Source organism: Chenopodium quinoa, unplaced genomic scaffold, assembly GCF_001683475.1.
Source record: "Chenopodium quinoa cultivar QQ74 unplaced genomic scaffold, ASM168347v1, whole genome shotgun sequence".
NCBI lineage: Eukaryota > Viridiplantae > Streptophyta > Magnoliopsida > Caryophyllales > Amaranthaceae > Chenopodium > Chenopodium quinoa.
In genome coordinates this window covers 2033849-2061187 of record NW_018743262.1, presented here as the reverse complement: position 1 = coordinate 2061187, position 27339 = coordinate 2033849, and positions in this window count along the sequence as shown.

The window sequence follows — 27339 nt, the reverse complement described above, 5'->3', positions numbered from 1 at the left end:
AAATAAATGCAAGTTTGAAAATAAAAGTCGTCCAAGTTAAAAGAGGGGAGGACAAGCTCTACTAAGAACAATAAAAAAAATAAAAGAGAAAAAACAAAGAAAAAAGAAAACATAAAAAAGTAAAAATAAGTGAAAATGCAAATATGCAAAAATATTTTTATGTAAGTACTCTTCCTTTTTTAGCTTTGAGGACAATGCTCCGTTTAAGCTTGGGGGGGAAGCGTTCTCACACTTTTTGTGTATATGTTTGTGATATTAGCTTTGAATAAGGTTGGGGGTGTTGGTATTTTTGTTTGGTGAATGCTTAGTTATGGTGTAAAGAAATGTGCAATCTTTGCTTCACAATTTCGGGTAACCACCAAATTTTAAATTTATCCTACCTTAACCCTTTTTACCTTACGTTACAACCTTTGGGAAGACCTTTTGACCTAGGGGTTGAGTCATTCATCGGTGGAGGGAATCATGGGTTATAGCCTAAGAAAAATGGTTGCAAAGTCAAGATGTCGAGTAGCCAAAAATTTTATCTTTTTTCGGATTCTTCGCGGAATCTATGAGACGATCACTAAGGGAGATATGAGATTAGTAGGGGGAACGCGGTAAGATCGTTTGGGATGAAAGTGGAGTGTGACAACTAGTTCTTATGCTTAGCACTTATAGGGTAGTCTTTTAGTAGGATGATTTCATCCCTTTTTCATGCTTTCTTATCTTATTTTTTTGTCCTTTTTCCTTTAGCTCCTCTCTTTCCGTCTTTTTTTGTGTTTTTCATGTTTTCTTCGTGTTTTCCTTTTATTTGGACCTTTTTCCCTTTTAATCCTTTCCTTTGTTCGTTCTTGTAGGTACCTAGGAGTTGTCTTTGCAAGGGGATCAAGATGCGCTATATTGACTAAGCAAGGAGGAAGAAATCTGCTTGGAAAGGGCTCAAAGAGGGCTCAGAGAGGCCTTTGAGAGGGCATCAAGTCTTGCCAGGTTGCCGCAGGCGCGGGTCCTGAAGGCAGTGGGCGCGGGCTCGATTGCACCAAATTAGCCAAAATCGACAAGGAACTCTCTGCGGTCTGGCCGCAGGCTCCTCGCGGGCGCGGGTAGATTGGAGAGGGCGCTCCAAATTAGAGTGTTGAAGCCTTAAGGTTTTGATGATGAGAAACTTAAAATAAAGCAAACTCATCTAATAATGGTTTTTAAGTGTTTGATTAGTTTTGGTGAAGTTGATCGTGATGATGAAAGAAGTAACTGGAACTAAGAAGTCATGAGGAGATCTTTATACAAAAAGTTAAACAGAAAAGAAGAAGAGTTCTATAACAAGAACTAAGTTCTCTAACAAAAACTGAGTTCCCTAACAGGAATATTCCCTAACAGGAACTTGAAGTCAGCTAGCTAGGATCCCTAGAAGAACTTAGTCTGCGTTGAACCCAAGTAACCTACCTGTACAGAAGCGCGGCGCAGCAATTTAATTTAGCTAAGGTTTTTATCTTCTAGATTATTGTTAATATGTTAAGTAGGTTACTGCACGAGATTTATTAGAAGCGTGGCAAGTTTGCTTGGTAAATAAATTAATAAGGAAAGTATAAAAGATAGATTTTAGAAAAGATTTTCAAAAAGATTTTATTTCTTAAAATCTGTTTGTTAAAAGATATGATTCTTTTAACAATATCTTTCTATCTTATTTTTCCGAAAAAGATTTTCTGCAAATATGATTTTTATAAAACCGTGTTTTAAAGATAAGTTAAGTTAACTTATTTATCTTTTAGGAAACCTACTTGCTATACAAGTTATACTTGTATATATAGTAGAGATCAAAATGGTTTAAGGTTTTTGCGTGTTGATATGCAGAGAAATCACTGAGCTTTAATAAAGTAAGTTTACCAAGCTTTTAACTTGTCATATTAGTTACGGATTTCATGCATAGCTTGCCTATCATATACTAGGTGTCATACATGTTTATCGGCTGGGTTATTTGGGTGAGTTTGTTACCTTTTTATATCGCATACAGGTTGTGTAAGCTTCTAGTGTGAAGCTGAGAGTTTTGTCCTTTGGCAGTACGAGTGAATCTAAGTGTGGTATTTAAATTGGGTAGGATACGGTCCTATCAAGTAGCAAGTGTGGAACTTGTGTTTAAAGGTCTGTGCTAATAGGTTGTAACTTGGTGTTTGCCCTATTATAGTGAAGTGGTTTGTGTTTGAAATCCCTAAGGTAGGGTCGAGGTTTTACTTCCAGTTGGGCCTTGGAAGGTTTCCTCGTAAAATCCGTGTGTTCTTGCTAGTTCCTATATGTGTTGTTTCATTATTTCGCAAAAGTAACAGTTGGTATAAGAGCAAGGTTCTCACGTGTAAGCAGATAACTTTGCTGAGTAAGTTCCTAGAGAGATGAATTACAAGGAGAAACTTAAAGAAGGGTATTCCACCCAACGTCGACCTATGTTTAATGGTAAGTTTAATTTTACACCTACTGGAAGAACAGGATGGAGATCTTCATCAAGGCAGAAAATTACCAGGTTTGGCTTGTTGTTGAACCTGGCGATTTTGAAATAACTTCAACCAATGAAAAGAACAAGATAGCTCCTAAACTTATATCTGATTATGATAAAGAAGATTATCAGAAACTTGAATTAAATGCTTTAGCCATAAAGTATTTACATTGTGGACTTGGACCTCTTGAACATAATCGTATCATGGAATACAAGTATGCTAAACAGAATTGGGATCTACTAGAGGTAACTCATGAAGGTACTAATGAGGTAAAACATTCTAAGATTGATTTATTGATGTCTAGGTATGAAAGGTTTGAAATGTAGTCTAAGGAATCTATAGAGGAAATGTTTACTAGGTGCAATGATATTATTAATGAATTGAATTCCCTTGGCAGACACATTCCTATTAATGAATAGGCAAGGAAGATCTTAAGGAGCCTACCACAAGATGAACGCTGGAGATCCAAGGTTACTGCCATGCAGGAAGCTCAAGACTTCACCAAGTTCAACAAGGAACATCTAGCTGGATCATTGGATGACTCATGAACTTCACCTAAGTTCCAACACTGAGAGTTCCAAGAACAAGAGTCTTGCTCTTAAGGCTTAAGACTTAGAGGAATCAGAAGTCGATGAGGAAGAGATGGCAATGCTAGTAAGAAGATTTGAAAGGATGATGAACAACAAGAAGTTTGATAGGAACAAGAAGTATACAAGTTCTAGGAACACAACTTGTTTCAAGTGTGGGTCTAAAGTTTATTTCATTAAGGACTGTCCAGTACCAGATGGTAATAAAGGAAAGACAAAAGGCAAGGAGCAATCCAAGGAGTCAAGAGTCTATAAACCTTACTTCACCAAAGACAATGTGAAGAAAGCTATGCTAGCTGCCTAGGGAGATTCAGATTCAGAGGAAGAAGAGGACTAACCATTAGAGGAAACTGCCCATTTGTGTTTGATGGCAAAAACAGATGAAAAAGAAAAACTGAAGGAGCTAGAATCTGAGGTACGGTTTTCTGAAAAAGATCTAAGATATTTTTCTAAAGAAAACTTGATATATGCTGTTTTGGAAATACAAGAAGACTTGAAAGAATTACATAAAGCAAAACAGCAAAGTGATGAAGCTTTGGTAAACTTTAAAGAAAACAGTGAGTGGGTTGATAATATGAAATTTGATATTCAATACAGGTTCTTTAGTCTGTTTGATGACAATAATTATTTGAAACAAACTATAGAAAGGTTGAAACATGATAATATAATGTTAAATGTGGAACTGTCCTTGATGAAACAATTTCTTGATGCTCCTAATTCTGAAGTTACTCCACTTTCTCAATATTCGAATTTTTAAAAACTAAAATCTGATTTGGAAGATCTAAGATCGGATAAGGCACAACTTGAGGGGGAACTTGAGAAATCTAGGAAAGGCAAACAACCTAGCTTGAACCCCACTGTGATTATACACTAAAGTACGGTGGCGTCCAAAGGGAAGGAAGCTAGAGCAAAAGAGTCGCCAAAAATTTTTAGGAACTTGTAAACCGTTCACAGGGTGAAGGTTACACCCCTTAACGATCCAGGAGATCGTTAACTCCAATAGGTCTGGAACCATGGCTGGTAGTTCGGGGATGAAGGTACAAATCCAACCTAAAAGAGATTGAACCTGCCCTAGTAATAGGCCTTTACTTTATTTTGATGGTATTCATGTGCGCTTTCTGACTAACATGCAATCAGTAGGTTTACCCTAAACCTGTTTATCTATGTTGGTTGAATATAAATGCACAAATAAATCTATTATTGGTGATCACTTGAATTATAATCATATTAACCCTAAAAAAGATTATTAATAATCTTATTAAGCGTGATTACATGTACCAATTCCCTTTAAATATGCATAAAAGGTGTGATCAAGCAATAACAATAAAATATAATCAAGCAACATGATAAATAAAATAATAATTATAATAACAAAATAATCATCATCAAAACAATTATAAATCATAGAATTAATTATGTTAAAGCATAATAATAGCAACATCCTAGGCATGATACTAACAAGATTTATAACAAACCCTAACATGTCACTAAACATCAAAGATCAAATATTTAGCCCTAACATGATACTAACATGAATATTAGGAAAGAACATAGGAAGCACCATACTTTTAATCATACTTGATACAAAATTTACCATAGACATGATACTAGGAAGACCAAAACACCCTATTATGACGCTAGGAATCATAATAACAACCTACGCATGATTTCTACATCATAATATTAATAAATAAATTAAAAGCACTTACTTGGATGTCTCGTACCTCTTTCTAATAACAAAAATGCACAAGTTAGTAACTTCAAGGAAAATAATAAATCAAAACAATTAAATTAAATAATTGAAATAAAGATTTGGGACCAAACCCTCATAAATAAAAACCTTTCACGTCTAGGGAGAAGGTAACTTCGAACTTGGCTAGATGTTTCTAAGTCTTATGAATGCGGAATTTTGTATGTAAAAAGATTGGTTTAAAAAAGAGAGAGAGAGAATAAGCTTTAACTTTAGAGAGAGAAGATAATTAGAGAGTTGTTTATATTTGATTATGAAAAACGAAGATTTTAGGAGGCAATTTATAGAGAAAAGCAACCAAAAAGATAGAAAAACAAATCACAGTTTCGACGAGGCAAAAACAAGTTAGTGACAAGCGCTGACCATTAGCGCCAGGCGCTAATGTCTGGCGTTATGCGCTAATTAATTTTTCTCACAATTTCTAAATTCAGATAAAATTTAACCGTGCAGAAGGACAAAATCGTATTTTCCTTAAAAACACTCTTTTATTCAGATTAAAACTCCAAAAAGTCAACAAAAGTCAATTTATCAATGCTAATTGAATCAGAAATGAAAAGAACCTTCTAGAAGAATGTAGAAAACTAAAACCATTCCGAATTGCATTAGGAATGATAAATCCATATTAGGCCCGCCTCTAGATAATTGGGCCTCATATGAGGCTCAAACCGGGCCCAGTTCAGTAATTTGGCCATTACTTTCTAATTATTCATCGGAATTGGGCTTATAATATTTCGTTGGAAAGCTCTTTTCAAGCCCCATCCAACTATACCATTATTTGACCCTTTTTATGGACCAAACAAACTGGATTGGCTATATTCTTCAAAAAAGTTTTCCAAATAAGAGAGAAAAGAAAAGAAATTAAAACTATCCGCAACACTAGACTTTCTACACTTTCACTTCATTCGATTATGATTCGACGTGAAAGGTACTCATCACCGGGTTTTGTTTTGGGGAGACACAAATGGGTTTCTTCAAAAAGTTTTCCAAGTATCGATAGGGACGGAGAATTATTCAGAACGTTCTCCGATCCTAAATCACTCTTGTAACGCCGATACATGCAAAACTAGCGTTATTTAAACAGATAAAAGAGTTAAGAAACGCGTATCTTGCACCGTCGAGCACACGTCTCTGAAAGTAACCGATTTGCTTCAACATTGCTATTTTGTATTTTTGACGACCTCCTGCAAGCTAGAGAATGCCGCCTGAAGACTGCTACGCTTGTGACTGCCTCCAATTCCGCCTTGATAGACTTCTGAAAGCTAGAGAAATCCATCGAAGATTGCTTCGCTTGAAACGACCTTCTAGCACTTTGTGACCATCTTCCGCAAGCTAGGGAACATGATCGAAGACAACTTCGCTTGAAATCACCTCCAGTTTTTTGTGACAACTCTCCGCAAGCTAGGGAACGCTGCCGAAGATATCCTCGCTTGAAGGTATCCTCATTTGGTGCGATATCCTTGCTGCCAAAGGAATAGGACTAATCTAAATATTAAGGTACAAAAATACTAAATGGTACGTAGACCATATTTAGATTTACAAAAATACATCACGGATCGCAGTTTGTATTTTCTATCCTAACCGGGCCCCACTAGTTGCCTCTTAAAACCAGTGAGAGAATATACATTCCATTCATCCATTCACTATTTGTGAATGGCCAATGCATTTTGCAACGGTAAACAAGTAACAATGCAAAAAAAAACATGCGTGAACTAGTAACTTATCTAGGTGGTTAATCCAATTAACACGCCTAATTAAAACTAGTCAAAGTTGTTTTAACCGGTTATGTAAATAAGCGCAATTTAATATTTTAAGCTCCCACTAAATTCCGCATCCAAATTAATTAATCCAATTAATTAAGCCGGTAATTCCCAAAAGTTGTCAAAATAAATTTTGCCAAAGCCGCTCAAAACTAAGGCCTAGCCTCCAAAATATTTTTTTAAATAATTGAAACAAATTGGATTATTAAAAATAATGAAAACGACAATTTTTAAGCAAAATTACGTAGTCCAAAGTGCCTAAGTGCCTTGCACTAAGACACGGGGTGCTCACATTTCGCACAACCGTTAGATGCTCAATGAACGTGGGAGTGGGCCCGATGTCGCTAACCGTTACACCGCCCAGATCAGCGAACTTTCACACATATAAAACGTGGCCTTTGATGGCCATGTTGAACGAATTCATTGCACTACATTGCTTCGCGAGCAACGTCTACGCATACCCCTAATTACAAAATACATGCACCAAGTGCAAACGATGCACCATGTGCTCATGCCACGCCACACCGTACCACAACAACCCCAAGTGCACGCAACACAACACACTCGCACGAACGCACGCACATGGCAGCGTGATGCTGTGCTGCTGCTGCTTGCGGCCGTGCGCACCAGCCACGCAATGGCTGCACGCATAGGGCATGGCAGCCCCTTGGCAGCCACATGCGGGCTGCTACGCAGCCTGGCTAGCTAAGGGCGTTCATGCCTTGTTTTCAAGCCATTAGCCTCGGGATTTGAACCCCCAAAAAAAATTTGCGTGACTTTCGAAATTAATTCTAAATTAATTTTACAACTAATTTAAAGAGAAAAATTTTAATTTAAATAAGTCTAACTCAAATAAAAATTTTAATGTGCATGCAACCAAAATAATTCCCAAGATCCATTCTTTAATTAAATTGGTTTAACTTGTTGCAATAAAAATAATAGGGAAAATACTCACTATTAATTTAAAGGAAAAAATGCTCCTATTAATCTGAACTTTGCCTCGTCCGCCCAAATTAATCCCAACTTTCTTTTATTATCTATCACTTCAAACTTTAGGGGGTATTAATTTCTATTGCACCCAACAGGTAATCTAACCTGATATTGCAGGCTACTTAGACATGTGTCCACACGTGATAGGACCAAACAAAATTAAAAAAAAAAAAACTAAAATCAAAATACCAGCCACCCTATCCCCACCCCCTAACCCACCAGAACCCTTACCCTAGCCTCCAAACTCACCGAAAACCGGCCAACCAACCCCCTTAAACCACCTAATACAGCCAACATTTTTTGCCCCCTTTAGCCCCGCAGCACCATGACAACAACAACGCACTAGCCACGAACCACCACACAACTGCAGCACCACAACCACTAATCTCACTTCCCCAGTTCCCCCGCAGTTTTTACCCTCTTTACCGCCATTTTCTCCCCTTCCCTGCTGGATTTCGCCAACCCATCCCTTTCCCCGTCGAATTCCACCCGTTTCCTCGTCGAATTTAGCCCCCTTTTCGTTCCCTAATTTCTTTTCCCCGGTTTTGGTGCGCGAGAGGAGAAACATGGGGATGTGATTGTGGTCGTGGAGATTGAAGGAGCATAGGAGGGTGGGTGGTGGTCGTGGCACCGACACTAGGGCAGGAAAGGGGGTCTGGCCGGTTGTCGGTGCTCCGGGGGAAGGTGTTTGTGGTCGTGGGTGGTTGGGGCGGGTTGTTGCTGTCGTAGGGAAAGTTTTGGTTTTTTTTTTATTTTAACCAATCATTTTATGACACGTGTGCAACTAATCACAAGTCAGCAAAATTTACCTCTTCAACCGGTTTCAAGTCATTTGGGTGCAATAGAAATTAATACCACCTAAAGTTGGGAGTGATAGATAATAAACGAAAGTTAGGATTAATTTGGGCGGACGAGACAAAATTCAGATTAATGGGAGCAATTTTTCCTAATTTAAATTAACTTTGTGTTTTGACAAAATAAGAGAAAAAAGGAAAAATTAACATAAACTCAATAAAGATTCCAACTTTAATACTTGTGAATCGTTGAAGATTCCAACTTTACGATTCCAATATGAAGATAAACAATTTTTATATCACAAAGTTTCAAACTTTATGATTCCAATCAACTAAAAAATGATTAAATCAATAAAGTTTAACAAAATTCATGGAATTTAGTAATATAAAGTTTCCATCACATAACATAGTTAAAGATTGAATCTTTAATATTTGGAAGCCTCAAAGAACAACAATTTCACACTTTATGTAATTAGTTTGCAATTATGTGAAAAAATAAAACCATGCATACAAGCACAAATTACTACAAAGTAACCATGCCTAAAGAGGTTTAAAAATGCGTTAAAATAGCTATTGAACCAATTACATAACCACCATAAATATACAATTAATTTTCAAGGTGAGAAAGACTTAAATTTTTTTCGTAAAAGCGAAAAAAACCCTCGAAAATAGCATTTATGGTTGTTTTTTGGCTTAAAATTCACTATTTTGAGTCGAAATCTGACTTAAAATTCTCTATTTTTTAGAAAGTCTTAAAATTCACTATTTTTGAGTCGAAATCTGAGTTCGGGGCTGAAGGTAGCTAAAGTACAAGGGGTTAAAATAGATAATACGAACTACTAATCTAATTAGCAACTTAAACTAGAAAAAAATAAGCCATAAAAATCACCTTGAAAAAAAAATATTATGATTTTAAAAATAAACGAGCGTGGCTCCAATACCACTGTTGGGGTTTGGTAAGTCCAACTTACCGCGAAAACGACCCCGAACTAAAGAACCACTCGCAATTAAAAAAACCATAAAATATAATAAATAAATATAAAAGGATTAAATCGGAATTAACCTTTGACGTGTGCTTCGCCCTCAAAGTCGGGCTCTTACTTGAAAGCTTTAGCCCCACTTACACGAGAGCCTCCAACGGTATCCACCCACAAAGGACGAACACCGACTTTTTAGGTCCGCTACCTTGGAGTTAGGAAGGTCCGACCAAAGCCCGAGTGATTATATGAGTTCAAAGGTTTTCACAATGGTGATGCCTTTTTTAACTCTCACTTAAATCATTTTCCCAATACCCCAACTTGGGTATTTATAGGGAATACATGATAGTGAAAAAGCTCTCCCATCAATGTGGGAGAATTTGATTTTTCCATTTTATTTTAAAGCTAAAATAAAATAAATAATCAAACTAGTAGTAAATCAACAAGTGGCAAGCTCATTAGAGAGGTTAGGTGAGGACCATTTGGAGGAAAGGGGGACCTCATGCCTTAAGCTTCCCCTCACAATTCTCCACATGGTACCACACTTGGGAAACAAGGCAACCCAAGGTGGGCTGCCATGTGCGGCTGCCAGTAGGCCTAGCACAAGTGTGCGGGCTGCTTGGCGCTGCTGGCCAGCACCCCCAGTACATCAATGATGCGGGCTGCTAGCTGAGTGCCTTGCACCTTGGGTACATTGGACCAGCACAGCTAACATGTTGTGCTAGCATTGGTGCGCTAGCACGCACTAGCCATCCTAGGCTCGGCTTGGTGCGCATGATAGCCACCATGCTATACAAAATGCCCCTAGCACTCGGTTTGCTCGGGGCATACCGATGCTAGGAGTATTTTGGTCTTGTTGAATTATTATTTTCGTGTCTCGTCTTTTATTTTTTTGACTCGACTTCCGACGCTCGGTTTCGACAGTCTAAGCTCGAACTTCCGACGTCTAAATATTTAATACTCGGGCGACGAATTAATTTCTTCCGAATTAATTAGTCGAGTCGGTTCGTATATTTGCTAGGGTGTGACCCGAAGGGTTCAGTCAAGATTAAGCAGTAATATTAATTATACATTAATATTACTGATTGGAAGCGGCCTCTACCCAGGCATTCTGATCACTTAACCTTGCTCAATATATTATCTTTCTAATAATTCTGAACCCGCAATCAAAATAATACACTTGTTCGAAGGACACCATTCCTTTCAATCTCCCACTTGTCCACTTGTCCTTCCGGACAAGTGTGTATTTAGTGTATCCCCTTTTTCCTAGGTCGCTTAATGTCTCTTCATGAACTATAAGGTAAGATTATTATGTCATCCTTATTACGTCCATAAGTGTTTCTCGATTCCAAGTCCGACTGTAAAAAAACAGATGATTTCTAAAATCCATCCGAGCACGACCATACATTTTACAGTCTCGCTTTACGAGATGCCTTGTATACAACAAAGAAATCTTCCCTATTTTAGTAGGGGACATTTCCAGTGTTGTAATGCAGCTTCTCTTACTTAGAGTACCTAGCCGCTAGAGTGTTGCCGTTATGATCCCATATTACGGCAGACGTTTGACAACATCAAAACGGTCTAGTACTCAAACAAGAGAACTCACAATACTCATGGTAGAGGATATAGGTTCCGATAGCCATAATGAGAAATATACTTATGACGATTTTTAATCTCTTAAAGTAATCTCATAGGTCGATCCAGTACGGTTCTAAACCAGTACCTGTGCAAATGATTTATGACAATCATGTCCTCGTAGCACAAGAAACAGTGCTATACATCAAACTACACACTAATCTCAATTATTTATTAATCTTCAATCGTTTAAATGACCTCGACTAGCGACAATTTTCGATTTTAAATATTCAATGTTCACTTAATATGTGTTTCCTTATCAAGACTGGTCTTGATACCCTATTTTGAATATTCCAAGTATCGAATGGACTCATTATTTAATCCTAAAAAACAATTAAATAGAAAACGGAATAATAAAATAATGCATGAAATATATATTACTCCAAAACTTGAATGATTTTTTTTAGTGTCTTACATTAAATGTTCAAAAATTTAACTAAAACACTAAACAGGGAAATCAAAGCCAGTCTCCTACATGCCTGATTCCCATTGCCTTAACATGCTTGTCGTGCTTCACATGAGGAAAAGTTTTAGTAAGTGGATCGGCTACGTTGTCATCCGTTCCAACTTTGCAAATTCTGATTTCACCTTTTGATTTCCATTCTCGAATCATGTGAAACCACTGTTTGACATGTTTGACTTTCTGAAGTTCCCTTGGCTCTCTGGCCTAAGCTATAGCTCCATTGTTGTCACAATGGAGGGCTATTGGACCCTTTATGGAGGGTACAACATCAAGTTCACCAATGAACTTACGAATCCAAACAGCCTCCTTAGTCGCTTCTGCAGCTGCTAAGTACTCGGCTTCAGTTGTAGAATTTGCAGTTGTACTCTACTTGGCACTCTTCCAACTAAACGCTCCTCCATTTAGACAGAACGCATATCCAGATTGCAATTTGAAATCGTCTCTGTCTGGAAGCTTGTGTCAGTATAACCTTCAACAACTAATTCTTCTAAACCACCATATACAAGGAATTTATCCTTGTTCCTTTTCAGGTACTTAAGGATATTCTTGGCCGCATTCCAATGGGCCACTTCTGGGTTTGATTGGTAACGGCTCGTAGCACTCAAGGCATACGATACATTTGGCCTAGTACATATCATGCCATACACGATTGATCCAATAAGCGAAGTATATGGAATCAGATTCACTCTTTCCCGCTCATCAGGTGTCTGTGGACACTGCTTCTTGCTTAGGGTTATGCCATGTGACATTAGCAGGTGACCTCTTTTAGCCACTTCCATGCCAAATCGAGCAAGTACCTTATCAATATAAGTACTTTGACTCAATCCAATCATCCTTTTTGATATATCCCTATAGATCTTGATGCCTAGTATGTACTAAGCCTCTCCTAAGTCTTTCATTGAAAAACATTTTCCAAGCCACGCCTTTACATACTCTAACAACAAAATGTTGTTTCCAAAGAGCAATATGTCATCAACATATCAGACTAAAAAGGCGATGTCACTCCCACTGACCTTCTTGTAAACACAAGATTCATTGAGATTCTTGATAAAACCAAACTTACTGATGGCTTCATCGAATTGCAGTTCCAACTTCTGCTAGCTTGCTTTAGTCCTTAAATGGACTTCTTAAGCTTACAAACCTTCCCAGCATTGTTTTGGTCGAAAAAACCTTCTGGCTATGTTATGTACCCAGTTTCTTCCAAAATACCATTTAAGAAGGCGGTTTTGACGTCCATCTGCCATATTTCATAGTTATAATATGCAGCAATCGCTAGGAGGATCCGAACAAATTTAAGAATTGCAACTGGTGAAAAGGTTTCATCGTAATCAATACCATGAACTTGTCTCTAACCTTTTTCCACCAATCTAGATTTGTAAATGAATACATTTCCATCTTTGTCAGTTTTCATCTTTAAAATCCACTTACATCCGATAGGTGTATATTCTTCGGGTTAGTCAACCAAGTCCCAGGCTTGATTTTCAAACATGGAATCCATTTGAGATCTCATGGCCTCATGCCATTTAGCAGAGTCGGTGCTTGCCATCGCTTGCTTATAGGTTACCGGTTAATCTTCATCTATAAACAAGATGTCCTCTGATATCTCGGTTAATACTAAACCAAGATATCTATCAGGTTGAGATCTCGCCCTCTGAGACCAACGTAGGTTGATGGATTGAGCATTTGCATTGTCGATTTGACTTTGCACATTTTGATCATTTTTACCTGCGTCAACAAATGTTTTTTGAGCACTTTGACTATCATTCTGATTTTATTTCTCATCCTCACGAACTTTGTCGAGTTCGATTTTCCTACCACTTGTCATTTTGAAATGGTGTTCCTTCAATTCTCCAAAAAGACACCATCGCGAGCAACAATTACTTTGTTCTCCGATTTGTTGTAAAAGTAATACCCTTTGGTTTCTTTTGGGTAGCCCACAAAGTAAACCTTGTCAGATTTGGGATGAAGTTTGTCAGAAATAAATTTATTGACTTATGCTTCACATCCCCATATCATTATAAAAGACAACCTAGGAGATTTCTTTGTCCATAATTCATATGGAGTCTTTTCTACAGCTTTTAATGGTGCATGGTTCAGTGTTAGTGCCGCAATTAGAAGTGCGTCTCCCCAGAAAGAGATAGGAAGATCACTAAGACCTATTGTTGATTGTACCATGTCAAACAAGGTTTGATTTCTCCTTTCGGATACTCCGTTCCATTGTGGAGTTCCTGGAGGTGTCAATTCTGAAAGTATACCTTTTTCTTTCAGATGGCTATCGAATTTTTGGCTCAAGTATTAACCACCTCGATCCGATCGAAGGGCTTTGATTTTCTTGCCAAGCTGATTTTAAACTTCACTATGAAATTCTTTGAACATAACCATATTTACTATAGTTATCTGTGAAGGTGATAAAATATCGGTGCCCATTTTTTGTGGTTGAGCTCATTGGTCCACATACATCAGTGTGTATTAGACCTAATAAGTCTCTTGCCCTTTCTCCTAGATTGGAGAATGGTTGTTTAATAATCTTGCCTAATAAACATCCCTCGCAGCTCTCAAACGATTCTAAATCTAATGAGTCAAGAAGACCTTCTTGTAGAAGTCTCTTGATGCGTTTGATGTTAATGTGGCCAAGACGACAATGCCACTAGTATGTTTTGGTTTGACTCCATGGTCTTAGCTCTTTTGGTAGTATTTTTCACATTATAAACTTGTTTGTCTAGATCAAGCACATAAAGACCATTTTCAGAATGTGTAATAGCATATAAAACATTATCGAGATAAAACGAACATTCATTGTCTTTTAATCGAAATAAAACCCTTGGCGTCCAACGCCAAAATTGAAATGATGTTTTTGGTAATGTTGGGAACAATTATAAACGTTATCTAGTTCCAAAATAAGCCCGGTGGGAAAAGACAAACTGAGAGTTCCTACGAATACGACACTAATTTTGGCTCCATTGCCGACCCGGAGTTCAACCTCTCCCTACTCTAGCTTTCTAGCGTTCCTTAGTCCCTGAGAATTGGAACAAATATGTGAGCCACATCCGGTATCTAATACCCATGATGCTAAGCTAGTGAAGTTAAAGTCTATAATGAATATACCTGATTCAGAAGCAACGGTTCTGTTCTTCTTATCTTCCTTGAACTTGAGGAAATCTCTCTTCTAATGTCCCTTCTTCTTACAGTAGAAGCATTCGGAATCAGATTTAGAAGATTCTACCTTCTTCTCTTTGTTATCCTTGGTAGCTTTTGGTTTAGGCGGAAAGGTTTACCTCTTTCCCTTCCCCTTAAAGCCTTTCTTCTTTTTGCCTGACAATTTGAACGGCTTGCTGCTTTTGATCAAGAGCATATATTGCTTCCCCTCTTCCTTGAGCCGTCCATGGTTAAAAAAAGGCGAGGACATCAAATAAGAGCTAAAACAAAAAACAAATTACACAAAAATATTTTAGTTTGGTTTCGTTTTCTACCCTAGTTTAAGCATTGAGGACAATGCTTCGTTCAAGCTTGGGGGGGGGGAGCGTTCCTTCTTTTTTTTTGTATATATTGTGTGTTAGTGTTGAGTAAGCTTGGGGGAGATGGCATTATTGGTATTTTGTTTGATATTTTGTAACTTCTTGAGTTTGGTTTTGAGAGTAGGCCATTCTTTTGCTTCACTTAGGAAATATCACCAAAATTTTCAAATTTTTACCCCACCTTAACCCTTAGCCTTACGTTACAACCCAATAAAAGACCCATAGACTTTAGTGAGATTGGGTCAAAGAACGGTGGAGGGAGATAGACTTCAAGCCTATGGAGAAAGTATGCATAGTTGAGATGTCGGGATAACCTTCTCAAATGTTTTTCATTTCTTTATCTTTTTCCGGTTCCTTCGTGGAATCATGAGAAGCTAGCTTAAGGGTTGATTTGAAGCTAGTGGAGAGAACGCGGCCAGATTGGTTGGGGCTAGGGTGGATTGTGTCCCCATTAGTTTTCTATGCTTAGCATATGTTATGTTTCATTCAACCATTGACATCTTGGAACGTGTATACATTTGCCTATGTAGAAAGGTTTGCATTCATTGGTGCTTGTTCTTATCTCTTGTCCAAATATGACTTTGTGTTTTCTTTTTCTTTTTATGTTTCTTTTTCTTTTCTTTTTATTGCCTTGCCTTGGTTTTTGTTTAGTGTTGTGGGTTAAACTCTTAGGACACCTTCACGAGAGCACACTCGTCCTCTAGGGCAATCTAGGGGTTTAAAGGGCTTGTCTTTAGTTGCTAAAATTGACCGTGATTCCTACGAAAGTGATTTAGTGTACATTCTTATTCTCCTTTAGTGTCTTAGCTTTTCTTGAATAATTCACTCTCCTTCTCTCGTGTTTCATGTTAATTTGCTCGAGGACGAGCAAAAGGTTAGCTTGGGGGAGTTTGATAAGTGACTTTTATGTCACTTTTAGGGTGTTTATTGTGTCGTATTTTGGCTTATTTTCCAATAATTTCATCCTTTTTATCCTTTATTTCTTTTATTTACTTATTCTCGTCTTTTATCTTTATTTTGACTATTTTTGTACTTTTTAATAGTTGTTAGTTTATTTTCTTATTTTTAGTAAAGAATTCTGAGTTTCTCTCATTTTCTTTTTTTATTTTAGTTTCATTTTTTGTTTTCTATATTTAATTTAATTTCTTTTAATTTAATTTTAAAGTTATTTTAGTTAATTTTATCTTTATTTTAATTTATTTTATCTCGTGGTAATACCCTCGTGTTTGTGGTAGTAGGTGTTCCGGGTTTCAAGGTCATATTCGTGTTCGGAGGTCCAAGGTTCAAGGCGCAAAACATGAGCCAACCCCTGCTGCCAGCCTAACCTACACCACCCCATTTCCCTATCCTACACCACACTGCCCTGCTCCCTACTTTCCACTCACCAATAACAACTCCAACTTCACGCACTCAACAACAACAAACCAACCTCCCTTACTTCCCCTGCTCCCAACTCAGCAACAAACACAACACCTTCAGCCACAACCGAACCAGCAATAGCCACCAAAATCACTTATCAACCACCACCAATCCACACCCAATTCAGCCCTGTTACCAGCCCGCTCTCACAACCACGCACATCACCACCAATTACCGACCCAGCCTCAGCAAACCACCAATTCTCCCCTGCTCCCTCACGCAAAACAGCCCAACAACAACAACCAGCGGCGCCACCCAAAACCCGCACCAGCCATGCCTCCTTCACCAATTCGCACCAATTAAACCACCAACACCACCGTCACCTCCCATTTTGCCACCAAACAGCCAGCAATTACCACCTCAATTCGACCCCCGCAACACCAATTAAACCACCAGCCCTTCACCCACAATTAACCACCCAATTAGTCACCAATTACAACCGCATTTCGCCCAACACCCGAACTTATAGAGCAACCAATTCGCGGTTGCGCAGCCCTGTCAAAAAGCGCACAAAATGGAGTCCAAAATCAGATTCGAGGCAGAAGCTTTGCGCGACCTGTGTGCGTCTTCTGTGCGGGCGCGCAATTGTGGGTCAATCACGAGCTTTTCACGTGATTTTTAATGAGAATTGGACGGCCACGATTTTGGATGCTAGATGACGATGATGCTGATGAACGGTGATGATGGTTGCGTGATGATTGATGATGGAGGTTGGTGTGGCGTAAAGCAGGGGATTACATCCCAAGATTGAAGCAGCCAAAGAATTCGAAAGTGAAGGAGTGTGGGGGTCTTATTAAAATCGTGGGTTTGGACGGTTTTAGTGGGATTTTGGGGGGTTTTTCCTTTTCCTTTTTCATTTTTCCTTTTACTTTTCCTTTTCATTTTTTTTTAGTTTAGTTTTTTTTTTTATGGTTTTTAGTTTAGTATTTTAATTGTTTTAGTTTAATTTTATTTCTTTTTAATTTCTTTTACATTATTTTAGCTTGTATTATAAATACCCTCTTTGGGTTATTTTCTAAAGACAATCAATGAACATTTTATTTTTTAGATAGATTAGATTAGTTTAGTCTTTATTTTCTCTCTCTTAGGGTTAGGAGTAGTGTAGAGAGAGAAAGCTTGGATTTCTATGGAGTTTTTGAGATGTTGAAGAAGCAACTTTGTGGAACTTCTTCTCATCTATTCAATGAGCATTTCCTAACTTTCTCTCATCTTTATTTCTTGCTTAATTCTTGGTTTTATGCTTTTTGTTTGTTGATTTGAGTAGATTAATTAGTTTGTTTATTTAATCTTGTTTTTATTCTTATTTTACCTTGTTTTCTATGTCTTTCTTCATTATGTTAACTTAGGTTTGTTCTAGGGAATTGGATGAAGGTTATATTAATGAATTGAATGATTGATTGTGATTAGTATGGAATTGTTTCTTGATTATTGTGTATGGATGATGCTTTTATGGAATAGAATCTTTCTAGCTAATTGATTCTATGTTCTTAATTGTGCTTTCAATCGATTGTGCGAGAGTGAGTTGGTTGAGAGCCCTAATTTCTTCCATACCTTTGCTAGGCTAGTAGCACGAGAGTGAATTAGTTTAGTAGGATAATTAACATGTTGAATTGTGCGAGATTGAGTTAAATGTGTTGATTGTTCCAAATCAAGGTCATTTTCATCTAATTGTATGATGTTATTGAATGTATTGATGTAATTGGATTTCACTTTCCCTAGTTTTAGTTATTTGCTATCAGTTGTGTTTAGTTGAACCTCTCTCTATCTCACAAGCTTTCCTACTAGTCCTTTTGGGTTCGACCCTTTACTTTCCACTAACTAGTTTAGTGTAAGTTTAGGTATTATAAATTTCTAATTTGGTTAGAGTTAGTAGTACCAACAACCTACTTCAACCTTCGATCAAATTTTGGCGCCGTTGCTGAGGACTAAGGCAATCATTAGTTTGTGTTGATTAGATTAGCTAGGTTCTTGTATATTATTTGATTTTGTTTGCTTTTCTTTGTTCTTTGTATAAAAATGGCATGCTTATCTTTTCCTCAATTTGATGGTGAACCCTTCTATGCTTACTTTGAAAGACTAGATGGTTATCTTAGTTACCATGGGTGTTCTCTTAGTAATGCTTGTGGTATAGCTTATTGGAGCATGAATGAGTATACTAGGGGAATGGTTGAGGACATGAATAATGGTATATTTTGTCATTTGTCTATGCATGATGCTTGGGATTTCTTCACATGGTTCGCTAGAGATTCTTTTGATAGAGAATCTCATGTTTCTTTCTTTGATTCTCAATGTGAAGATTCTTTTAATTTTTGCATGAATTCTCTTGATAATTCTTATGTGCCTTGTGATGATCCAAGTATGCAAATTGACACCTTTCCCCCTTATGCTCATTTTGATGAGGTTTGTGCTAATTTTGATGATGTGCAATTTGACTTTGATAATGAACCTCAACCCAATAACATTGATGCCCAAATTCTTGCTCAAATGCAATATCTCACCCAACAACTCCAAGAGCTTCAAGAGGAAAAAAAATTGAGAGAAGTGAGGCTTGCCCAAGTGATGAGTGCTTTGGTTGATGTAAATGGATGTGAAGCACCTCATTTGGAGTGTGAGAGTGTTTTTGAGAATGATGTGGGCCAAGGGTGTCAAGGTGAGGGGAGATTTTCTTGTGATGAGAGCATTTTTGAGGATTTTGATCCTTTTCATTCCCCATTTGACCTTGATTGCCATCCTTCCCCTTATTCACCCCCTTTGAGAGCTTCCCATGGTGAGGATGTGAGTGAGCCATCTTCATGTTTGAATGAGGGAGTTCATGAGGATGATGATGATGAGTTTGAGAAATCAAGAGAGATTGAGAGTCCCTTGAGTGATGGTGGAAGAGTTGTGAATGAAGAAAATGTCGATTTTGAGGTTTCCAACCCTCTTCCCCATCTTGATGAGTCTACCTTGCATGTTTGTGACCCTTCTATCCATGAGTCTTTGGACTCATTTGAGGTTATGGCTAGTATGTTCATTGAAGGTGTAACAAAACATTATAGCCTCTTGAGAGAGTTCATTGGCAATGCTTCATGGGAAAAGGATGAGTTTGAGAGAAACCTTTATCCTTTCAAGCATGGTTTAGAGACTCTAGGCTTTGAGGATCTTGAGGGAGTTGTTGTTCATTGTTCTAATAGAGAGGAGGAGGAGGTAGTTTCTGTTGGAGAGTTTTTGTTTGGGGGAGATGTAAGTCATGAGTGTTCTTTTGAGGATTCTATGATAGATTTTCATACCCTCATTGGTGATGTGATGCTTTGTGAGACCATTGTTTCTCCTCCCCTTCCTCATGTCCCTTTCTCAAGGAAATTTAACCACATCTCCTACTATCCCATGTTCCTCCATTCTTTTGTCAAAGAGCCTATTGAGGACCCTCTCTTGTTTAATGAGACTTTTCCTTTTCATCCTCCTATTATTGAGGAAATGGGTGATTGTGCCACCCAAAATATTTTGAGGAGGTTTTGCCTTTTTATTCTTTTCCTTATTTCTCTTCTTCTTTCTCTTCTTATTTTCTTGATTTTTCTTTTGATTTTTCTTCTTTCTTTTGGCATCTTCCTCCTCACTTACGTGAAATAATCTTGTTGCACGTCCTCCTTCCTTCATTTGCCTACTTGTTATCCTATGTAATATGTAGTAGTTCATTTGATAAGCTCTTGCAATCGTTGCAATATTATTTACTAGAGCGGTCTCGCTTGGACGTTAAACAAGCCTTTCTCGGGAAGTAACCCGAGGTTTTTATTGCTTTCATTTTCTTTTCTTTATAGATTATATTTTCTCTCATGGAAATTTTTGTGTGCCTTTTTCTAGGTACATGACTTGATATACTCTTATGCATTGGTTTGTGATTAGGGGATTTTTCCCCACCAATCACCATCTGACAAGTGGACCAATCAGGTTCCGCCATGTGTCCGTCACATGGGCCAATAGGAGCCTGCCACGTGTCAAGCAGTGATTCGTCCACTATGGACCAATTACGACACGACACGTGTCCTTCCCATGACACCTGGGATAACCGGTCACCTAGGCCCAACTCCCGAGGGAAGCCCAATCAGCCCAAGGTTAACCTAAACCTAGATTGACACGTTTCCCGAGGTTATAAATACCTCCCTTAATCCTCATTAAGGGAGATAACACGCAAAAAAGAAGATTACACACATTAAATACTCTCACCTAGAGAGACTCAATCACTTTAATTTCCGCAATAATTACTCCTTAATCAAGTACTAACTTGACCGTTGGAGGCGGATCTCCAATCATCCGGAGCATCCGTTTGTTTTGCAGGTACAGGCGTCCGGTTCCAGTCTCGGAATTGTAACTCTCCCGCAGGACATCAGAAAACCCCGAAACATTTTGGTGCCGTCTGTGGGGAGAGTACTTCTGAGATGGCATCCACGTTTGTACCGGCTCCTGAAGAGAGACGTCCCCTGGACGACCCTCTAGTTCAGTCGGACCACGATACTGAGAATGAATTTGAAGTTGAAGCTCACACAGCTTCAGACGGGACCCTAAGGGCCCGACGTACCCGTCATACCGAAAGGAGAGAACGGGAACATCTTCAAACTGGAAGCGAGCCAGCAGGCGCACCGCCTGTTCGGCAGCAGCCGACTGATGGGTCTGCTCCCATCACAAGGAACGAACTCATGACCTTCATGAGGGACTTCAAGGGAGAAATTCAAGAGTTGATCAACAAGAAGCCGCCTGCTCTGGACAAGGAGCAGTCAACTAAGAAACCCTCCACTTCACTGAAGAGGAAACCGATTCAAGGGCGAGAGGCGACCCCTCATCCTAAATCTAGGAAGTGGGAGCCACCTGCCCTTGATTTCACAAAATACCGTTTCCCTACTCCTGGAAATAGGAAACCTGTTCGTCATATTCAGGCGGACGGGTCGAGGAAAACATACACAGACGCTCGGCTACTACTAGAGCAGAAGAAGAGTGACCGATTGTCAGAGTCGGCCTCTACTTCAAACTTCCAAGACAGTCTGCGAAATACCTCAATAAGGCACACTCAGTCGTATCATGAGGGTCAGTCAGGCGGCACCTCCTGTCAGTCCGGCTTTCATAGCGACCAGGCGGTACCAAACTTACCGTTTGTACCGTAACAACAGTATTTTTTACAGCCACCTCCGTTTGGTGGACATACAACAAAAAATGTCCAACCTATGGACTGGCAGCTACGGTTGCTTAGACTTGGTGAACAGCCGTCGACCTTCTCCAAGGAAATTACTGAAGCCGCTCAGCCGGCCAAAGTGAAAAATGTATTAGTAGGCGCTTATGACGGCACTACTAACCTAGAAGACCATCTGATGGCATTCACCAACCTGATTTACCTTCAAGGGTTGGATGATCCCACTTGGTGCAAGTGTTTCCCAGCGACTCTCAAAGGAATCTCACAACAATGGTTCGGCAACCTGCCAACTGGTTGTGTAAATAACTTCAAGACGGTTGCTTACTTATTCACCTCCAACTTCGCCATGAACATCCCTGCGAAGAAGACGACCCTTGATTTAGGAACAATTCAGCAGGGCGAGAAGGAGGGGCTTTGTTCTTACATCAGGCGGTTTAACCAGATGAGAATACAGATTCAAGGGTTACCGGATGAAGTAGCCTATACTGACTTTTTCAGAGGTCTCAAAGACGGGTCGACCTTCAAATTTGATTTGGTCCGAAAGAGGGTGGCGACTCTTCAAGAGGCCTTGATTGAAGCGGAAGCCTATATACAGGCGACTGATCTTTATAGTACGGTAAAACAGTCAGACGGGAAAAGGTCCGACAAAAGAGAAGGACGACAGAAAAGGTCGTCAAACAAAGACGAGAAGAGAAAAGAGGTATGGGCGGCTGATTCCTCTAAACAGCCGGCCCAGAAAAAGAAAAAATAATTCAAACCATACTCCCCAAAGTATGCGTTTAACAAGGATAGCCAGTTTATCCTAAAGGAAATCAAGGGTCGGATCTCAATTGAGAAGCCGGTCCCCATGAAGGGTTCTGCAAACAACCGGAACCAAGAAAAATTTTGTGCTTATCATGAAGATGTTGGTCATCACACCAATGAATGCATCAGTCTCATGCGGTATCTGGACCGCCTGGCTGAGCAAGGTGATCTTGACACTTATGTCAAGAAATCTACGGGGAACACTTCCTCAAAAAAGCAGTCGACCAAAAAGAATCAACAGGCCGACAGCTCCGATACAGATGATGCAGTCGTCTACACCATTGCAGGCGGCTTCTCAAGAGGCGGCCCCACTATTAGGGGTAACAAAGACAATATCAGACGGTTAGATGTAAATTCCGTTCACCAATAACGGCCCTCCAAATATTCATTTCCTGAGATTGTCATCACTGAAGAAGATCTAGGAGGGGTAAGAGGGCCGCATGACGACCCTATCGTTATTGAATGTAAAGTGGCCAACCAGAGAGTTGGCCGAATCCTCATAGATACCGGAAGCTCCTCAGATCTCATCAGTAGCAAATGTCTGTCGAAACTAAAATATCAGACTGATTGCATACATCCGGCATCCCACCCTTTAGTAGGGTTTGGAGGAGGAGTCGTCCACCCAGTGGGACGAGTGGATTTACCCATCCGCCTGGGCGAAAAAGGGGAAGGACGACACATGGTAGTCCGGTTCCTGGTAGTAGAAGAACTCTCGGCTTACAACATGATTCTGGGACGACCAACCCTGAATAATTCCAAGGCTGTTATAATCACATCTCTTATGTTGCTCAAGTTTGAGAGGGATAATGGAACAGTCGGGTCCCTAAGGGGAGATCAAAGGATGGCCCGAGAGTGTTATCTCTCGGATGTCAAGCCCATTGTTATGGCCACTGGGTCGAGTGGTGGAAAAATAGACCTTGACAATGTCAAGGAGAGTGCGCCTGTTCAAGAAGCAGGCGGCAAAAAGAGAAAGGCATCCCAGACAAGGGCCGCACGAAAAGACAGAAAATAACAATCATTGGCAGAGGAGCGGTCGGATGAATTCCGCCCTCAGCCGGCTGGTGAGCATACGCACTTGATCTTAGACAATTCACGTCCTGAGCGAACAGTCAAAGTTGGGACGACTGCTCTGAGAGTCCTGGGTGACGACTTTCACAAACTATTGAAAGAATACAGACATCTTTGCATTTGAAATCCATGAAATGTCAGGCATTAGTCCTGATCTGGCGGTACATAAACTGGCCGTGGATCCGAAAAAGAAGCCGGTACGGCAGAAGAAGCGGAACCATGGCGAAGAAAGAAGTCAGGCGGGAGCCGCCGAAGTTAAAAAATTACTTGATGCAGGGTTCATTCGGCAATGTTACTTCCCAGACTGGGTTGCAAATGTGGTGCTTGTTAAAAAACCGAATGGCACCTGGCGAATGTGTGTAGACTACACAGACTTAAACAAGGCGTGCCCCAAAGACAGTTACCCTCTGCCTAAAATTGATAACCTGGTCGACTCAACACCCGGCCATGCTTTGATGAGCTTTATGGACGCCTACTCTGGTTTCCATCAAATTCCTTTATGGAAGAAAGATTAGAGAAGACGGCCTTCTCATTGATCAGGGGTTATATTGTTACACGGTCATGCCGTTTGGTCTTAAGAATGCCCCGGCCACTTTCCAGCGAATGATAAACACTGTGTTCTTTGATCAAATTAGGAGAAATGTCGAGGCGTATATTGATGATATGATTGTCAAGTCAAAACTTCAGAAAGATCATCTGTCGGACCTCCGAGAAACTTTCGCCACACTCAGGCGGAACCATGTCATGCTCAATCCCAAGAAATGTGTCTTTGGAGTTGAGTCTGGGAAATTTCTCGGATTCCTTATCAATCAGAGAGGAATAGAGGCGAACCCTGAGAAGGTGCAGGCGGTCATTAACATGCAGTCGCCTCGTACCATCCGAGAGGTTCAGAAGTTAACAGGTTGTCTGGCGGCCTTGGGAAGATTTCTAAGCCGATCAGACGACAAATGCCTATACTTTTTCCAGGCAATTAAGAAAAAGGTAAGGTTTGAATGGGGGCCGGATGCTGAGGTGGCCTTCCAGAAATTGAAAGTTCACTTGCGTTCCTTGCCGAGGCTGGTCAGCCCTTTGCCCAAAGAAGTACTCTACATGTACCTGGCCGTCTCTGATCATGTGTTAAGCGCTGTTCTCCTTGCTGAAAGAGACGGCTGTCAGCTCCCGGTCTACTTTGTCAGTCACGTACTGAAAAATGCCGAGTTGAGGTATCCCTTAGTGGAGAAATTTGGTCTTGCACTCTTCATGGCTGTTAAAAAATTGAAGCCCTACTTTTTGGCACATGCAGTCGTCGTGTATACAGACCAACCTATCAAGCGGCCACTGACCATCATGGAGTCGTCAGGCCGAATGATCAAATGGGCCATAGAAATACAGAGCCTCGAAGTTACCTTCAAGCCTAGAAAAGCAGTGAAGGGGCAAGCCTTTGCTGACTTTATTGTTGAGATGACTCGTCCTCCGGACTCTCAAGTTACAGACCAAGTCTGGAAGGTATATGTGGACGGAAGCTCTACTTCAAATGGTTGTATAGCAGGCGTCATATGTCAGTCGCCAGAGGGCGACAGGTACGAGTATGCTCTACGCTTCAGTTTTCAGGCCTCAAACAATGAGGCAGAATATGAAGCTTTACTAGCCGGAATCCGCATGTGCAAGGCGGCAGGGGCAAGAAAAATAGACGGCTGTTCCGATTCACAATTGATAGTGAGTCAGTACAATGGCGAATACGAAGCAACCCATCCGGCCATGATCAAGTATTTACAGGCGGTCCGACAAGCAGTCGGCTCCCTTGAGGATTTCCATCTGACCCAAGTGCCGAGATCAGAAAACAACCCGGCGGATGCACTGTCAAAATTAGCATCATCCGCCTCCTGTGATACTCCTCGAACTGTTTTTTGGGAAGTAATGGAGAAGAGAAGCATCGAGGAAGACCCTATTGGAATCCTAGACGGAAGCTCAACCTGGATGGATCCAATCAGGGCATATCTGACAAACGGTACCCTGCCCGATGATCATCAACAGGCGGCAGCACTGAAAAAACGAGCAACCAGTTTTGAAATAATAAAGGGAGAACTTCACAAAAGGGGGTACCTTCAACCCTTCTTAAAGTGTGTTACACCAGAAAAGGGACGAGAGATACTAGACGATCTTCACTCTAGTTACTGTGCTTCCCATATAGGCGGTAGGACGTTTGCTCAACGGACAAGGCGGCAGGGCTACTTTTGGCCTACTTTAGAAGCAGATGCGATGGTGATGGTGAAAAAATGTGACAAGTGCCAAAGGTTTGGCAAACTAATTCACCGGCCGGCTACTGACCTCACTACCATTCATAGCCCACTACCGTTTGCTAAGTGGGGCATGGATATTCTAGGTCCATATACGCCTGCTACAGGCGGAAGGAGGTACATACTTGTTGCCGTCGACTACTTCACTAAATGGGTAGAGGCGGAGGCTGTAAAGGGAATCAAGACGAACGATGTAATTTCATTCATTTGGAAAAATGTCATCACTCAATTCGGGGTTCCCATGTCTATGGTTTTTGATAATGGTCCCCAATTTGAGACGTCTGTTCTCAAAAGCTGGTTGGGTGACCAAGGAATTTCACACTACTTTGCATCTGTCGGCCGTCCACAAGCAAACGGCCAGGTAGAAGCCTTTAATAAAATCATCTCAGACGGTCTCAAGAAAAAGATTGAACGAGCAGGCGGCCTATGGGCGGATGAATTACCACATGTTCTCTGGGCCATTAGGACGACTGAAAAAGGGGCAACTGGAGAAACTCCATTCCTCCTAACTTATGGTGCGGAAGCTGTTCTTCCAATAGAACACTACGAGCCGACTCTTCGAGTAATGCTATATGACGAAGAGGCAAACTGGGAAGCCATGCGCCTGGCATTAGACTCACTTCCTGAAAGGAGGGGCAATGCTGTCCTGCGCCATGAAATTTACCGCCTGAGAATGACTAGATCATACAACAAAAAAGTACACAGGCGTCCACTCAAAGTGGGGGACTTTGTACTTAGAAAAATGGAAGCAGTTGGTAGGGCTAATGAGTCTGGCAAACTAACTCCCAACTGGGAAGGACCCTACCGAATCTGTGAAGAGGTCAGGGACGGTACCTACCGTCTGGGAACACCAGACGGACAACCGTTGCCTCGAACTTGGAATGTAGATAATCTTAAGAAATATTTCTTTTGAATGATGTAAATAGTCAAGGGCTACTTAATAAAAGTTTGCATACTTAATATTCAATTTTGTACTAAGAGGGGCATGCCTGCTGACAAACAGTCGGCTACTCTCCATGTTTAATATTTATTCTTACTTAAGAAGGCCAGGCCGCCTATACATTTACAGTCGGCTACTCTCCATTGAGTATTTTACTCTATCTTCAGAGGGGCATGCCGCCTGTACCTTTACAGTCGGCTACTCTCCATTGAGTATTTTACTCTATCTTCAAAGGGGCATGCCGTCTGTACCTTTACAGTCGGCTACTCTCCATTAAGTATTTTACTCTATCTTCAGAGGGGCATGCCGCCTGTACCTTTACAGTCGGCTAATCTCCATTGAATATTTTACTCTATCACCATAGGGGCATGCCGTCTGGACGTATAGTCGGCTACTCTCCATAAAAGAGGGTCGACTGGTTCCAAACACACAGCCACCCCCCTTATACTTAACTAAAAATGATCAGGGCCTGGCCAACCCTGTTCCTAAACAGGCGGCTACCCTCCTTTTACTTAGCACCTACGTTCACCAAGAACTAACCAAGGCCACAGGCCGAATGATCAGACCAGGCGCCAAGCAAACTGATCAAATCTTCAAAACTAATACGACCTGTCCCAACATCATAGCAGGCGTCCGGCGGCATCCCTCCGGATGAAATTCGTCGAAGAGAGCAGCTCCCTTTTGGGTGGAACATTGCTCTATAAACTAATTACACGACACCTATACGACTGTCCCCAAGGG